Genomic DNA, 18,460 nt, shown 5'->3' with positions numbered 1-18,460 from the left:
ATAAAAGTTGCTAAAACATATAATTTATTACTATAAAATTCATAAAAATATGGACATCAATGCTATGGTCAGCCAAGATATGAACAGATGATATGTTCAACTGGACTGTAAACTTGCAATTATACTGAAGGGTTAATAACTCAGATACAATGTCCCAAAGTAAAAATTGCAACCTATCTTGAGGGTTAGTAACTCCAATATAATGTCCCGAAAGAAAGTTCAATCCAAGGTGGAAAATAATGAGAGTTACTTGTATTTGTATTTGTATAGACTACAACTTGATCGCGGTATTGCCGCAAATAAAGCGCAGGTTAAACTGTACCGAAGTAGTTTTACTCACTGTTATAGATAGTGCCGATTTCCATATCACTTGTGGCGTCCCACGTGTAGTGAAAGTTTTTGGGAAGTTGCGGTATTCAATTGGGGCAAAAAAACTTTTTCGAAGAAAACTTTTGAAGAAAACTTTGAAGAAACTTGCGGGATCCTCGGTGGTTGTAGTTAGCTGTACCGTCTCGGAGGTCACCTGGAGGTAAATACCTTCTGCGTTGTCTGTTCACATATGCAGGGTTACCTTTCACCAGGAAATAACGGACTCAGAATAAATAGACGGATATCCAGCTTTTCTTTACAACAGACTGCAGATTCACCGATCCCTTCCTTAAAGCGCTTGTTCGTCTTCGGTTCTATATTTTTAAATCATGGGATTCATTACCATACGCGTTTCGGAGACTAAGGCTCCTTCTTCAGTGGTTAAAAAAACCACTGAAGAAGGAGCCTTAGTCTCCGAAACGCGTATGGTAATCAATCCCATGATTTAAAAATATAGAACCGAAGACGAACAAGCGCTTTAAGGAAGGGATCGGTGAATCTGCAGTCTGTTGTAAAGAAAAGCTGGATATCCGTCTATTTATGCTGAGTCCGTTATTTCCTGGTGAAAGGTAACCCTGCATATGTGAACAGACAACGCAGAAGGTATTTACCTCCAGGTGACCTCCGAGACGGTACAGCTAACTACAACCACCGAGGAACCCGCAAGTTTTCTTCAAAGTTTTCTTCAAAAGTTTTCTTCAAAAGTTTTCTTCAAAAGTTTTCTTCGAAAAAGTTTTTTTGCCGCAATTGAATACCGCAACTTCCAAAAAACTTTCACTACACGTGGGACGCCACAAGTGATATGGAAATCGGCACTATCTATAACAGTGAGTAAAACTACTTCGGTACAGTTTAACCTGCGCTTTATTTGCGGCAATACCACGATCAAGTGGTAGTCTATACAAATACAAGTAACTCTCATTATTTTCCACCTTGGATTGAACTTTCTTTTGGGACATTATATTGGAGTTACTAACCCTCAAGATAGGTTGCAATTTTTACTTTGGGACATTGTATCTGAGTTATTAACCCTTCAGTATAATTGCAAGTTTACAGTCCAGTTGAACATATCATCTGTTCATATCTTGGCTGACCATAGCATTGATGTCCATATTTTTATGAATTTTATAGTAATAAATTATATGTTTTAGCAACTTTTATTGTATATGTCATAAATATTATATGTTATAAATAAAAATTCTTGTACCAATTATCCGTGTGACATCAAATGGTGGTGTGCCCTACTATTTTTAAATTATGTCCTATTCTTGTCCGCAATAGCGGACAAGAATAGGCATATTCTCTTAGTGCCGGCAATGTGCGGTCCGCAAAATGCGAAATGCACATTGCCGCTGTCCGTGTTTTGTGGATCCGTGGATCCGCAAAACACACACGGATGTGTGAATGGACCCTTAATGTGAGGTAAATTAGTTTCCAATGTAGTATTAATGACTAAACAAATAATAAACATATTGCATTGTCTACTTACCACCAGGACAATAAGATGATCTGGGCTCTGGCTGCAGTCTGGCTCTTGGTCTGGCTCTGGGAAATCCCTTGTCACTCTCTTCTCCCCCTCCCTTGTCACTCTCTTCTCCCCCCCTCCCTTGTCACTCTCTTCTCCCCCCTCCCTTGTCACTCTCTTCTCCCCCCTCCCTCCCTTGTCACTCTCTTCTCCCCCCTCCCTCCCTTGTCACTCTCTTCTCCCCCCTCCCTTGTCACACTCTTCTCCCCCCTCCCTCCCTTGTCACTCTCTTCTCCCCCCTCCCTCCCTTGTCACTCTCTTCTCCCCCCTCCCTCCCTTGTCACTCTCCCCCCTCCCTCCCTTGTCACTCTCTACTCCCCCCTCCCTTGTCACTCTCTACTCCCCCCTCCCTTGTCACTCTCTTCTCCCCCCCTCCCTTGTCACTCTCTTCTCCCCCCTCCCTTGTCACTCTCTTCTCCCCCCTCCCTTGTCACTCTCTTCTCCCTCCTCCCTCCCCACTCTCTTCTCCCTCCTCCCTCCCCACTCTCTTCTCCCTCCTCCCTCCCCACTCTCTTCTCCCTCCTCCCTCCCCACTCTCTTCTCCCTCCTCCCTCCCCACTCTCTTCTCCCTCCTCCCTCCCTTGTCACTCTCTTCTTCCCCCTCCCTCCCTTGTCACTCTCTTCTCCACCTCCCTCCCTTGTCACTCTCTTCTTCCACCCTCCCTCATCACTCTCTTCTCCCCCCCTCCCTTGTCACTCTCTTCTCCCCCCTCCCTTATTACTCTCATTCCCCCCCTCCCTTGTCACTCTTTTCTCCCCCCTCCCTTGTCACTTTCATTCCCCCCTCCCTTGTCACTCTCATCCCCCCCTCCCTTGTCACTCTCATCCCCCCTCCGTTGTCACTCTCATTCCCCCCTCCCTTGCCACTCTCATTCCCCCCTCCCTTGCCCCTCTCATTCCCCCCTCCCTTGTCTCTCTCATCCCCCCCCCACTCCCTTGTCACTCCCATTCCCCCCCCTTGTCACTCTCATCCCCCCCTTGTCACTCTCATCCCCCCCTTTGTCACTCTCATTTCCCCCCCTTGTCACTCTCATTTCCCCCCTCCCTTGTCACTCTCATTCCCCCCTCCCTTGTCACTCTCATTCCCCCCTCCCTTGTCACTCTCATTCCCCCCTCCCTTGTCACTCTCATTCCCCCCTCCCTTGTCACTCTCATTTCCCCCACCTCCCTTGTCACTCTCATTCCCCCCTCCCTTGCCACTCTCATTCCCTCCTCCCTTGTCACTCTCAGTCTCATTCCCCCCGTCCCTTGTCACTCTCATTCCCCCCCTTGTTACGCTCATTCCCCCCTCCCTTGTCACTCTCATTCCCCCCTACCTTGTCACTCTCATTCCTCCCCCACTCCCTTGTCACTCTCATTTCCTCCCCCCTCCCTTGTCACTCTCACCCCCCTTCCTTTGTCACTCTCATTCCCTTCCCTCCCTTGTCACTCTCATTCCCCCCACCTCTAGTGTAGCGTGGCCGAGCTCTGTACTAAGTGAGCACTTCCTGTCAGTCCGGCCGGCTACAGGAAACAAAAGCTCCTGTACCACGGACCGAACAGAGCTCGGCCACGCTACATTAGAGGCGCTTCCCTCCTGTCAGTCCCTCTCTTCAGGCTGCACCCGGGCGGGTATAAATCACTGAAGAAAATGCACCAAAAGGATATGTCACTGACTAAACTAGCTGGTCATACAAGCAGATATTAAAAGCTGAGACTTCCGCCAATATGTTCCTGTCAGGAAGATATCGGAGCCCATCATTGCACCACGTCACGGTCACTCAGCATGGCAAAGGGTCCTACCACTACGCTAACTGTGGTGTGAACACGGTCTGAAGGTGATGTGATCCAGCTCACAGCCCAGCCTGCACACAAATGCCTAGCAGGACAGCCAGTGCAATGTGAACAAAGCAGGACTGTGAGCCCCACCCATATCAGACCATGTGATGAAGGATTCCAGGTGCAAAGGAATGTTCAATTGCCAGATGAAGGCACATTCAAGACATATAAAACAAAATCACTGTAGAATTGCAGTGGCCAATATGGCGGAACTGCTCAGACCCCAAACACTGTAGCGTGTTTCTCATTGGGCGAGCAGTCCCATCGCATGTGAACCACAGAAATATCGTGGCAGATATGGAGGAGCTGCTCAAACCCCAAACACTGTAGCGTGTTTCTCATTGGGGGAGCAGTCCCACCGCATGTGGACCGCAGCAAACGACCATCCCGAGCAATTAATGCGTACAAAGGAGGACGCCAGCGCGGTCCACATGCACCACAAAAGCATCCTGCACAGGCAGAGCACCGTGCGGATGAAAATACAATCATATAAATCACTGAAGAAAATGCACCAAAAGGATATGTCACTGACTAAACTAGCTGGTCATACAAGCAGATATTAAAAGCTGAGACTTCCGCCAATATGTTCCTGTCAGGAAGATATCGGAGCCCATCATTGCACCACGTCACGGTCACTCAGCATGGCAAAGGGTCCTACCACTACGCTAACTGTGGTGTGAACACGGTCTGAAGGTGATGTGATCCAGCTCACAGCCCAGCCTGCACACAAATGCCTAGCAGGACAGCCAGTGCAATGTGAACAAAGCAGGACTGTGAGCCCCACCCATATCAGACCATGTGATGAAGGATTCCAGGTGCAAAGGAATGTTCAATTGCCAGATGAAGGCACATTCAAGACATATAAAACAAAATCACTGTAGAATTGCAGTGGCCAATATGGCGGAACTGCTCAGACCCCAAACACTGTAGCGTGTTTCTCATTGGGCGAGCAGTCCCATCGCATGTGAACCACAGAAATATCGTGGCAGATATGGAGGAGCTGCTCAAACCCCAAACACTGTAGCGTGTTTCTCATTGGGGGAGCAGTCCCACCGCATGTGGACCGCAGCAAACGACCATCCCGAGCAATTAATGCGTACAAAGGAGGACACCAGCGCGGTCCACATGCACCACAAAAGCATCCTGCACAGGCAGAGCACCGTGCGGATGAAAATACAATCATATAAATCACTGAAGAAAATGCACCAAAAGGATATGTCACTGACTAAACTAGCTGGTCATACAAGCAGATATTAAAAGCTGAGACTTCCGCCAATATGTTCCTGTCAGGAAGATATCGGAGCCCATCATTGCACCACGTCACGGTCACTCAGCATGGCAAAGGGTCCTACCACTACGCTAACTGTGGTGTGAACACGGTCTGAAGGTGATGTGATCCAGCTCACAGCCCAGCCTGCACACAAATGCCTAGCAGGACAGCCAGTGCAATGTGAACAAAGCAGGACTGTGAGCCCCACTAATATCAGACCATGTGATGAAGGATTCCAGGTGCAAAGGAATGTTCAATTGCCAGATGAAGGCACATTCAAGACATATAAAACAAAATCACTGTAGAATTGCAGTGGCCAATATGGCGGAACTGCTCAGACCCCAAACACTGTAGCGTGTTTCTCATTGGGCGAGCAGTCCCATCGCATGTGAACCACAGAAATATCGTGGCAGATATGGAGGAGCTGCTCAAACCCCAAACACTGTAGCGTGTTTCTCATTGGGGGAGCAGTCCCACCGCATGTGGACCGCAGCAAACGACCATCCCGAGCAATTAATGCGTACAAAGGAGGACGCCAGCGCGGTCCACATGCCGCCCGGTGCGGGGGAGGGCCCGTGTCACCGCCAGATCTCTGAGAAGTTCTGATAGACGTTCTTCAGTACCTCCTGCATGATGTTCTTTTGTTTTGCTTTTGCTTTGACATCTCTTCTCCCTCTCCCAGCTGTCATCTATTAGCAGTGATTGCCTCCCTATATATCTCCTCCCATGCTGCTTCACTTTGCGGTTTATACTACTTCCTGGATTGGGTTCACTGCTTGAAGTTGCTACTGCTGGTTTCTCAAGATAAGTCTATTTCTGTATTTGTGTTTTCCTGTTGGCTTGATTCTAGGTGACCCTGACTCCCTCCGTATTGAGTGCAGGGAGCCGGTGGTCGTGTCCCCTCACTATTATAGGGTTTACAGGTGTCACTCAGTCTAAGGTACGTGGATATGCAACTTTCTATCATTGAGATCTTTGCATGGGAGGGGGATCTTTGCATGGGCTGAGCAGTGAGGGAGAGCTCTAGGGCATTAATAGGGCTCACCCTTTTGTTCCTTAGTTTGGGATCAAGTCAGTCGGATCTTTATTTGTTTCTTATTGTTTCCTGCAACACCATCCGTGACATTATAAACTGCCAAAAACCGTCTTAAGCATGGATCCGGTTTTAGCCTTGACGGACCGCATGCAGGGTCTTTTACTGGAGGTCGCAGAGCTCCGTAAAACTGTATCTCAGTTTCAGGTGACCAGTTCTGCTTGCGTTCATGGAGTTTGTTCTGAGCCTAAGATCTCGTTCCAGATACCTTCTCCGGGGGTAGTGAGAATTTTGTTCGTTTTAGAGAGGCTTGCAAACTCCATTTTCGCCTACTTCCCCATTCCTCTGGTCATGAGGAGCAGAGGGTGGGGATCATCATCTCACTGCTCAGGGATAACGCTCAGTCTTGGGCCTTTTCGCTGCCGGTGGGGGCACGGCCCCTCCGATCAGTGGATGAATTTTTTGTAGCCCTGGGTCAGATATATGATGATCCGGATCGTGTTGCTCTGGCTGAATCTAAACTGCGTCTTTTATGCCAGGGTAAACAATCCGCAGAGTTATACTGTTCAGAATTTCGGAGATGGGCAGCTGATACTGGTTGGAATGAAGCTGCACTCCGAAGTCAATTTTGCCATGGTCTTTCAGAGGGATTGAAGGATGCATTTGCCTTTCATGAGAGACCTACCATGTCTCAGGCTGTTCGTATTGACAGGCGTCTTAGAGAGAGAGGAGAGATCACTCCTTCCTGTCATACTCACTCCAAGGACAGTGGGGCGGTCTCATTCAGTGCGCAGGGATCTCAGTCTATCTCAATCCCCTTTGAGCAGGAGCCCATGCAGCTGGGTTTGCTTGCCTCTAACAACAGAGGATTCAGCTGTCAGAGGAGGGTTTGTTTCTGTTGTGGAGGTATAAATCATTTGGCAAATGTTTGTCCCTCTAGAAGATTCAGGGAGTTTTTAGAGAATAATAAAGAAACAAAAAGAAAAAAGTCCTCTAAAAACGTTCCATCTGTTACTATTGGCAAGGTTGATGCGGAAATTGCCTCTCGATGTCTCTTTCAGAGGTTTCTACTAAGACTGTACCATCTTTTCTTTCTGAATTTTCAGATGTGTTTTCTGAGAGTGGTGTTCAGGAGCTGCCCCCTCACCGGGAGTACGATTGCCCTATTAATCTCATCCCAGGCGCCAAGCTGCCTAAATCTCGTTTATACAATCTCTCCCAACCTGAAAGGGTCGCTATGCGTTCTTATATCTCTGAGAGCCTGAGAAAGGGACACATACGACCCTCGAAGTCACCTGTTGCCGCTGCTTTCTTTTTTGTTAAGAAAAAAGATGGTTCTTTAAGACCATGTCTGGATTTCAGGGAGCTGAACAGTATCACAATTCGTGACACTTATCCGCTTCCTCTGATCCCGGACCTGTTTAACCAGATTGTTGGGGCTAAAGTTTTTTCCAAGTTGGATTTAAGAGGGGCATACAACCTGGTCAGGGTCAGAGAAGGGGACGAATGGAAGACGGCCTTCAATACCCCTGGGGGCCATTTTGAGAATTTGGTTATGCCTTTTGGTTTGATGAATGCTCCAGCCGTCTTCCAACATTTTGTGAACAGCATTTTTTATCATTTAATGGGGAAATTTGTACTAGTGTATCTAGATGACATTTTGATTTTTTCTCCTGATTTCAAAACTCATAGGGACCATCTACGTCAGGTCTTGCTCATTCTGTGGGAGAATACATTGTACGCTAAACTGGAGAAATGTGTGTTTGCGGTTCCAGAAATTCAATTTCTGGGTTTTCTTCTCTCCGCTTCTGGTTTTCACATGGACCCCGAGAAGGTCCGCGCTGTGCTTGATTGGGAGCTTCCTGAGAATCAGAAGGCGCTGATGCGCTTTTTAGGTTTTGCCAATTATTACAGGAAGTTCATTTTGAATTATTCCTCTGTTGTTAAGCCACTGACTGATATGACTAAAAAAGGGGTAGATTTTTCCTCCTGGTCGGTAGAGGCGTGTAAGGCTTTTTCTAGTATCAAAGAGAGTTTTGCTTCCGCTCCCATCTTGGTACAACCTGATATCTCTCTGCCCTTCATTGTTGAGGTGGACGCTTCTGAGGTGGGTGTGGGTGCGGTCTTGTCTCAGGGTCCCTCTCCTGCCAAATGGCGACCGTGTGCCTTTTTCTTGAAGAAACTCTCCTCTGCAGAGAGAAATTACGATGTGGGAGATAGGGAGTTGTTGGCCATCAAGTTAGCTTTTGAGCAATGGCGCCATTGGCTAGAGGGAGCCAGACACCCTATTACCGTGTTTACCGACCATAAGAATCTGGCCTACTTGGAGTCAGCCAAGCGTCTGAACCCGAGACAGGTCAGATGGTCTTTGTTCTTTTCAAGGTTTAATTTTGTTGTCACGTTCCGCCCTGGGGTTAAGAATATGAAGGCGGATGCCCTGTCAAGTTGTTTTCCTAAGAATATCAAATTGAAGGTTCCCTCCTGGAAGTTGGGTCCTAAGTTTATCGGGCCTTACAAAATCTTGTCCGTCATCAATCCCGTTGCCTACCGTCTTGATCTTCCTCAGACTTGGAAGATCCATAATGTTTTTCACAAGTCCCTATTAAAACCTTATGTCCAACCCACTGTACCCTCCTATTTGCCTCCTCCTCCGATTGTGGTTGATGATAATCTTGAATTACAGGTCTCTAGGATTGTGGACTCTCGTATTGTCCGCAGTTCTCTTCAGTACCTCGTTCATTGGGAGAGTTATGGTCCTGAGGAGAGGATGTGGGTTCCAGTGGCGGACATTAAGGCCACTCGTCTTCTCAGGGCATTCCATAGGTCCCATCCTGAGAATGTGGGCTCTGAGTGTCTGGAGTCCACTCGTAGAGGGAGGGGTACTGTCACCGCCAGATCTCTGAGAAGTTCTGATAGACGTTCTTCAGTACTACCTGCATGATGTTCTTTTGTTTTGCTTTCGCTTTGACATCTCTTCTCCCTCTCCCAGCTGTCATCTATTAGCAGTGATTGCCTCCCTATATATCTCCTCCCATACTGCTTCACTTTGCGGTTTATACTACTTCCTGGATTGGGTTCACTGCTTGAAGTTGCTACTGCTGGTTTCTCAAGATAAGTCTATTTCTGTTTTTGTGTTTTCCTGTTGGCTTGATTCTAGGTGACCCTGACTCCCTTCGTATTGAGTGCAGGGAGCCGGTGGTCGTGTCCCCTCACTATTATAGGGTTTTCAGGTGTCACTCAGTTTAAGGTACGTGGACATGCAACTTTCTATCATTGAGATTTTTGCATGGGCTGAGCAGTGAGGGAGAGCTCTAGGGCATTAATAGGGCTCACCCTTTTGTTCCTTAGTTTGGGATCAAGTCAGTCGGATCTTTATTTGTTACTTATTGTTTTCCTGCAACACCATCTGTGACAGCCCGCTGCCGTATTTAAAAAAGAAACTTGCGGCCGGACCGGCCCGGCCGCCACTTAACCAACGCTTTTTTTTAAACCGCACGGCTGTCTAGGTCGCCTTACAGGTGGCGCCGGCCCTGATTAGAGGCGCTTCCCTCCTGTCAGTCCCTCTCTTTAGGCTGCGCCCGGGCGGGCAGTGCGGCAGCCGCCCGATGCGGGGGAGGGCCCGCCGCCGTACTTTAAAAAAAAAACTTGCGGGAGGACTGGCCCGGCCGCCACTTAACCAACGCTTTTTTTTAAAACGCACGGCTGCCTAGGTCGCCTTACAGGTGGCGCCGGCCCTGCTTCTAAGCCCAAAAAATGAAATGGCATTCAAAAAATTATCCAAGCATGAAGTAGAGATATGGGTAATGTACAGTAGTAACTATTTTTGGAGTTATTACTAGCTATTATAAAAGTAGAGAAATTTAAATTTGCAAATTTGTTAATTTTTCAAAATTTTTGGTAAAATTGGTATTTTTTTTATAAATAATAATTACATTTATTGACTCAATTTTACCACTGTCATGAAGTACAATATGTGGCGAGAGAACAATCTCAGAATGGCCTGGATAAGTAAAAGTGTTTTAAAGTTATTACCACATAAAGTGCTAAAGATTTGCAAAAATCGGCCTGGGATTTAAGGTGAAAAGTGTGAAGGGGTTAAAAAGCTTGCAGAGACATGCTATAGACACCAGAAGCGTTAATTTTAACGTAAATTTGTTTTCCCTTAGTTCTAACAGCAGCACAAGTGGGGAGTTCTCCCCTGTGAAACTGGTAGGACAGGTGGAATTTTTATTGACATTAAATTCCCTACCAAGCACTAATTAAATAATTAGTAAAACCCACCCCTATAAAGGGAAGACTGCCCAATTCACAGTGCTTTATTATCAAGTAGGAACCAAAATAAGGGTGGGAAATTTGTGTGCTGCTGTTAGGACTAAGGAAAAACAAATTTACGTTAAAATTAACGCTTCCCTTACGTCCTAACCAGCAGCACAAGTGGGGACCTAGCAAGTAACACGGACAAATTGGGAGGGTCCCACCTACTAGGTACTCAAATATACCCCTTTTTTTTTTTTCATTATGAGAGGGTGGCAGATAGAATGGTGCGTCCGAATGCCACCCCCTCAGAGCGCCTAGAGTCTAGGCAATAGTGTTTAATGAAAGTGCTGTGGGAGCTCCAAGAAGCCGCAGCACAAATCTGTTCTAGCGGGACTAAACTTCTTTCCGCGAAGGAAGTCAATATTGCCCTTGTGGACTGGGCGGTGACAAATGATGGAGGAGCTAACCCCTGGGCTAGAAAAGCTTCCCGGATTGCCTCTTTTACCCATCTACTCGGAGAGGGTTTGGAGGCCTTTATACCTTTGTTTTTACCCGAGAAGGAGAGCAGCAGGTGCTGTGATTTTCTAAAGTCCGCAGTCCTGTTAAGGTAGATTCCGAGATTCCTGGAAATGTCCAAGGAGTGAAGGGCTTCCTCTTCAGGAGATGACGGAGTGGGACATAGGACCGGCAAGGAGATGGTCTGATTTCGGTTTCCGAATGATGGAACTTTGGGAGCAAAGGTCGGTAAAAATCTCAACAGGACACAGTCATGGAGAAAGAGGGTATAAGGCTCAGCGGCCGCCAAGGCCTGTAACTCTCCAATCCTTTTGGCCGATGTTATGGCCAGTAGGAATGTGACCTTTAAAGATAGTGTCACGAGTTGGAGGTCCCAGGAGAGATCTCCGCGTCATCAAGCAATAAACAAATGGAAATCAGGTACAGACACACAAGAGTTTATTAAACAAACAAAAAACAGGGAAGGCAGCACAGACAAAACATGAACTCTATGTACCGTCAGCACAGTGTGAGAAAACCCCCACTGCGCCACTGTCTAGTAATACTCCAGAGGGGCGTGACTAAGCAACTCCTGGTATTCACTAGGGCCCCAGATGGTAGGGTTAGGCTTTGCCGCAGGGTGTTGTCAGGGTCCACTCTGGAGCGTGAACTAGACAGTGACAACAGGAGCAAATGGACAGCAGGTACCAGAAGGTACCGACGGCACATAGGCAAACATAACATAGACAGGCAAATACAAACAGGGCAACTAATAACACAAGCAGGAGTACATAGCAAGGAAACAGGAGTGACAATGAGCAGAGAAGGACTTGCTCCACCAGTAGTAAACTGCATGGCCTTGCTCATGGCACTCTGCTGCAAAGAAAGGTGCAGCAAGGGCTTGCTGAACAGAGACATATAAATACAAACCGGATTCCAAAAAAGTTGGGACACTAAAAAAATTGTGAATAAAAACTGAATGCAATGATGTGGAGATGGCAAATGTCAATATTTTATTTGTAATAGAACGTAGATGACAGATCAAACGTTTAATCCGAGTAAATGTATCATTTTAAAGGAAAAATACGTTGATTCAAAATTTCACGGTGTCAACAAATCCCCAAAAAGTTGGAACAAGTAGCAATAAGAGGCTGGAAAAAGTAAATTTGAGCATAACGAAGAGCTGGAAGACCAATTAACACTAGGTCAATTGGCAACATGATTGGGTATAAAAAGAGCTTCTCAGAGTGGCAGTGTCTCTCAGAAGCCAAGATGGGTAGAGGATCACCAATTCCCACAATGTTGAGCAGAAAGATAGTGGAGCAATATCAGAAAGGTGTTACCCAGCGAAAAATTGCAAAGACTTTGCATCTATCATCATCAACTGTGCATAACATCATCCGAAGATTCAGAGAATCTGGAACAATCTCTGTGCGTAAGGGTCAAGGCCGTAAAACCATACTGGATGCCCGTGATCTCCGGGCCCTTAAACGACACTGCACCACAAACAGGAATGCTACTGTAAAGGAAATCACAGAATGGGCTCAGGAATACTTCCAGAAACCATTGTCAGTGAACACAATCCACCGTGCCATCCGCCGTTGCCAGCTGAAACTCTACAGTGCAAATAAGAAGCCATTTCTAAGCAAGATCCACAAGCTCAGGCGTTTTCACTGGGCCAGGGATCATTTAAAAATTGAGTGTGACAAAATGGAAGACTGTTCTGTGGTCAGACGAGTCGCGATTCGAAGTTCTTTTTGGAAATCTGGGACGCCATGTCATCCGGACCAAGGAGGACAAGGACAACCCAAGTTGTTATCAACGCTCAGTTCAGAAGCCTGCATCTCTGATGGTTTGGAGTTGCATGAGTGTGTGTGGCATGGGCAGCCTGCATGTCTGGAAAGGCACCATCAATGCAGAAAAATATATTCAGGTTCTAGAACAACATATGCTCCCTTTCAGACGTCATCTCTTTCAGGGAAGAACCTGCATTTTTCAACAAGATAATGCCAGACCACATTCTGCATCAATCACAACATCATGGCTGTGTAGGAGAAGGATCCGGGTACTGAAATGGCCAGTCTGCAGTCCAGATCTTTCACCTATAGAGAACATTTGGCGCATCATAGAGAGGAAGGTGCAACAAAGAAGGCCCAAGACGATTGAACAGTTAGAGGCCTGTATTAGACGAGAATGGGAGAGCATTCCTATTTCTAAACTTGAGAAACTGGTCTCCTCGGTCCCCAGACGTCTGTTGAGTGTTGTAAGAAGAAGGGGAGATGCCACACAGTGGTGAAAATGGCCTTGTCCCAACTTTTTGGGGATTTGTTGACACCATGAAATTCTGATTAAACATATTTTTCCCTTAAAATGGTACATTTTCTCAGTTTAAACTTTTGTTCCGTGATTTATGTTCTATTCTGAATAAAATATTAGAAGTTGGCACCTCCACATCATTGCATTCAGTTTTTATTCACGATTTGTATAGTGTCCCAACTTTTTTGGAATCCGGTTTGTACTATATATGCTTTTGCTGTCCTGGGCTCCCTGATTTTTGAGTGCCCCTCTTCTACTTTATATATTATATGAAGTAGAAGATCCTCTGTTAGTCACATCTGCAAATACTGGCCAAATAAATTATGCATTGCATAGTTATAAAAGGAGAGCAACATTTTTTGGGGGGTGGGTGATGGAATTAATTTAGATATACAGTATTACCTAATATTAACTATCATGCTTAGTCATACTCCTAAAGATTCTGTAGGGGTCAAGTCCTCTAACTCTATACCAACTACTGGCTGGTTTACTTTGAGACAGATTTTATACCAGAACTGGTACAATTTTGGTGCCATTTTGACCCTTCACACTTTTCACATGAAGCTCCACCCCTTCTACTAAGCCATGTCTACTCATCGAGTATGTCGAGAATAAAAGTTTAGAAACTCTAAAATTGCACCAATTTGCACCACTTTTTAGACAACTTTTTGGAGCAGACTTATTAGTAATTTTGGGCCTCTGTGTTTACAGGATTTCTTGCTATACTCTAAAAAAATACGGATAGGTTAATTTGGACTTTACTTTGTGAGCAAAATTGGGCAGCACCGATGTAAGTGATGACAATATTAGTGCTGTGTAATACTGGTAATATATCAATGAATAAAAAAATAAGTTGATTGTTTCAATTAGTACACTCATTGACAACAAGAAAAATGCACCCAGATAAAAATGTTGGCCTGCTCAAAAACTTGGCATGCAGTTATGTCTCGGGCAAATTTGTAAATGCAGGTTTGATCTAATTAGACACTGGATCTTTCCCCAAGATGGTATAAAAGTGTTTCCTCCACTGCCATATAAAAATGCTTTCAGAGGCTACTTTTGGGTAGTGTACCTCTTGGACGTTTTGCCTAATTGAAAGATTTAGAGAGGGGGTGCATCATTAGAGTGAGAGAAGCAGGGCGGTTATTTCAACAAATTGCTGGCAATCTAGGTCGTTCCTATCTGTTAGGAGATGTTGGGAGCAGTAGTCATGTGAGTGCATGCACATACAACGAACAGGCCCCAGACAGATCACCAGTAGAAAGTTTGATCCACCAACAAGCATGAGCAGCTCCTACAGATTAGTTGTCCACCATCCAGACACAGATTGCACCTTCATTCCACACCCTTGTCTCTGCTAGACCATTTCTGGATGCTTAGCAGGGGGAAATTGCGCCTATTAAATGTCCTGCCATTGATAGCCAGCCACCATTGTATTCATTTATAGTGGCGTCTAGAGATGAGCGAATCGAACCTGACGAAGTGGAATTCGATCCGGATTTTCGGAAAAATTAGATTCGCACCGAAGCTGAATTTCCTCACGCTTCGTGGTAACGAATCACATTTTTTCCTAAAATGGCAGCTGCACATGTGAGGACATGGAGAAAGGAACTCTGGGAAGGCTGGATCACCCATAATGCCATGCATGCATCCAATCAGCAGCCAGCCAGCCCTGTGATGTCACAGTCCTATGAATAGCGTCAGCCATCTTAGATTCTGCCATTTACCAGTGTACTTAGTGCAGGGAGAGACGTCAGCAGGCGCTAGGGACAGAGTTAGAAAATACTTCATTGTGCTAAAAAAAAATGATTTACAAGTGCAGGGAAAGATTATTCAAGGTGTAGGGAAAAGATAGGGAGGAATCATTCCACAACATTTATGTTGAACAGGTTTCAGTAGGGGATGTTACAGCCTGGGTAATAGAAACAATCCGATTACACCCCCCCCCCCCCAACACTCACACATGCTTTATCCCCTGAAGACGCTGGTTACACAGCGAAACATGTCGGGATGCAGAGTGTAGGAGTGTTTAGGTTTTAGGCAGTGAAATAGCGGCAGTATGCTTAAATATATGGGCACATCTACAGAGTCATATAGCAGGCGGCAGCAATAGAATCAACATAGCACAAGTTATATAACAATTAGAGAGGGAAGAGGAGAAATATGAGTAGCAGCTGAGCAGGAGGAGGAAAAATAAGAGCAGCAGAGGCTGTAACAATTACAAACAAAAGGGAAGTAGATCTATCACACAGTAGATTAACGCTCCAGAGTATATAGGAGCGTATAATAAAGCTACTACACAGCAACACAACCTCTAACCTATTCATAAAGTACCTCACTTATCTTCACTATCCGTCACATGTCCCTACCCCTCACCCTCTCCCTCCCATCCCCCCCTGTTTCCACTTACCTTCCCCTCTGCTGTTTAGTCCATTGATACAAGCCAGCTACAACAGCGAATCATTGAGCATATAGGTAGGAATAAATTGAGTAAGACCGCATCACTGAGAGTTTTAACGTCTATAGTTTGGTAGTTATGTTCTAAGTGTAAAAATACTACATATATATTAAAAATATGAAATAAAAGTGAAGTTTTAATTTAATAAACATTACATGATCCAAAAACATAAATAGGTCCTGAGTGACCACCAGTTAGTAAATTTAAATACTAAAACGTTAACTTGTACTGTGAGGTCAAAAGGTAAAAATAATTTAATAAGACATGGAGAAAGGAACTCTGGGAAGGCTGGATCACCCATAATGCCATGCATGCATCCAATCAGCAGCCAGCCAGCCCTGTGATGTCACAGCCCTATGAATAGCGTCAGCCATCTTAGATTCTGCCATTTACCAGTGTACTTAGTGCAGGGAGAGACGTCTGCAGGCGCTAGGGACAGTGTTAGAAAATACTTCATTGTGCTAAAAAAAAATTATTTACAAGTGCAGGGAAAGATTATTCAAGGTGTAGGGAAAAGATAGGGAGGAATCATTCCACAACTTTTATGTTGAACAGGGTTCAGTAGGGGAGGTTACAGCCTGGGTAATAGAAACAATCTGATTACACCTTGCAGCACTGACTGGGGATCCAAATTGCTATTATACAGCTCTGTAATTCCAGCAAACCATTCTTATTAGGGTGCAAGTTCTTATTGATACCAGGGTTTATTACAAGGAAATATTTATACGTCTTATTTGCTCTTGTGCGGTGCACTTATTTGTTCTAAAGCATTTTTTGGCTTGTATTAGTGGAAAAAAAGGGCTTATTAGCCCTTGTGTGGTGAAGTGCTAAAATTACAGCCTTTATTGTCGTGTATTAGTGGCAAAAGTAAAATATATTTGCCACTCAGCGGTGCAGTTATCTGTTGTAAAGCCTTTTGTGACATGTATTAGTGGAAAACTAAAAAATATATTTGCCGCTCAGCGGTGCAGTTATCTGTAGTAAAGACTTTTGTGGCGTGCATTAGTGGAAAAAGAAAAAATATATTTGCCGCTCAGCGGTGTAGTTATCTGTTCTAAAGCCCTTTTTGCCCTGTATTAGTGGCAAAAGAAAAATATATTCGCTGTTCAGTGTTGCACTTATATGTTGAAAAGTCTTTTGTGTAGTGGAAAAATATTAGGGCTTAATTGCCGTTCAGTGGTGCAGTTTTATATTCTAAAGCCCTTTCTGCTGTGTATTAGTGGAAAAAGAAAAATATATTCGCCGTTCAGTGTTGCAGTTATATGTTGAAAAGCCCTGTGTAGTGGAAAAGTGGAAAAAAACTAAGGGCCTATTTGCCATTCAGCAGTGCAGTTCTCTGTGGTAAAGCCCTTTTTGCGGTATGGACCAAATTACATAGTGGTGAAATTTTTTGGGGGAAAATTAATGGGTGATTGTAGACCTCCTTTTGCTGTATGGTCCAAATTACGCAGTGGTGAAATTTTTATTTTTAAACATGTTTTTTGGGGGGAAAATTGATGGGTGATTGTACACCTCCTTTTGCTGTATGGGCTGAATTACGTCGTGGGTCCTGCAGTAACATAATGAAGACGCTGATGACAACACACCAGCAGACTTTGCCTATACCATCTATTCACAATAAATCAAGCAGCTTCAGTAAGTTGAAAATATTCATGTGTTTATATCTGTTCCGTCTGCATTTGATCTCCACAGCACACAAGACATGACAGGAGAGCCTCTGCTTTGGCGTCCAGTTTCTTAAGATCAGGAGTTCCATCAGAGTTGCGCGTAACATTCTTGCTCCCTGTTCAAAGCCATAACAAAAGTACTCCGTGGGCATACACATCAGAGGAAGCTGAAGCTGGTTGCCCCAATTTTAATTTAGGAGCAGTAAACAGCGGGAAGCAAATAGAGGTGGCTGAACTCTGCTGCTCTGTATCTCTTGTGAAGTCAATGTCTCCAACTATGCCCCTCTCGCGATTTACAGCAAATACATTATTTTCATGTAGAGATCCAAGAATTATGTTGGAGGCATGTAGTGTATGCAAGCCATGTGCGACCCCTCTCATCACTCTCACGCTGTTCTGCACCTGGTTTGCGTGGGCGAACGGAGTCACACAGGGGAGAACTAGATCATCCATGGTACCACACCAACACTTTGACAAAAGAGACCAGTTTCTTCTGACTACCTGCCTCAGCTACTATTCTGATGCTGCCATCCGCCTGATGCGACACATCTAATGCCAAATGCTCCTTCTAAAACCCACCATCGTCAGCGGGTACTGTTATTGCCACCCACCTCCACACTCACACTCTCACTTGGCTGAGCGCTTCCATCCTACCTTTGCTGTGGAGCAACACATTGCCCCAACTGCTGGTATGATGATCTGGGAAGCCAGTGTCTATGACAGTCGATAACCATTAGTATTGATAGAAGGGACACTAACAGCTCAGCGATATTTGTAGGACATCCTGCAGGACATGTGTTGGCTTTTATGACAGGACCTCCAAATGCCATTTTTCAGTCAGCAAGATAAAACTTAAGCAAGGGTTATCCAGATTACAACACTTTCTTGGACCACACGTTCATCAAGATTTATCACCAATTGAGCATTTATGAGACTATCTGGGATGCCAGCTTTGGCAGCCTATAATTGTACAGATCTGCAGGCCCAGCTGTATCATCTGTGGGTAAATGTGCAGCAGGATACCATACAGGACCTGTATGCCTCCATGTCTATCCGTATCTCATCTTGTATCCAGATTAGAGGTGGACCAACAGGGTACTAGAGTCTCCTTTCAATTGTACAGTTTTCCACAATAAACATATCCTTACTTACATACTGTAAATCATTACATTCACACAGAGAAAGTTTCATTCCATTCCAACAACTCCTTGTTGGTGTGTTTTTTTTGTCAATTAGTGTATATACAGAAAAT

This window comes from Bufo bufo, chromosome 9 (genome assembly GCF_905171765.1).
Source record: "Bufo bufo chromosome 9, aBufBuf1.1, whole genome shotgun sequence".
Classification (NCBI taxonomy): Eukaryota; Metazoa; Chordata; class Amphibia; order Anura; family Bufonidae; genus Bufo; species Bufo bufo.
The sequence above is the reverse complement of the archived record's forward strand: the minus strand, read 5'-3'. Positions refer to the sequence as shown.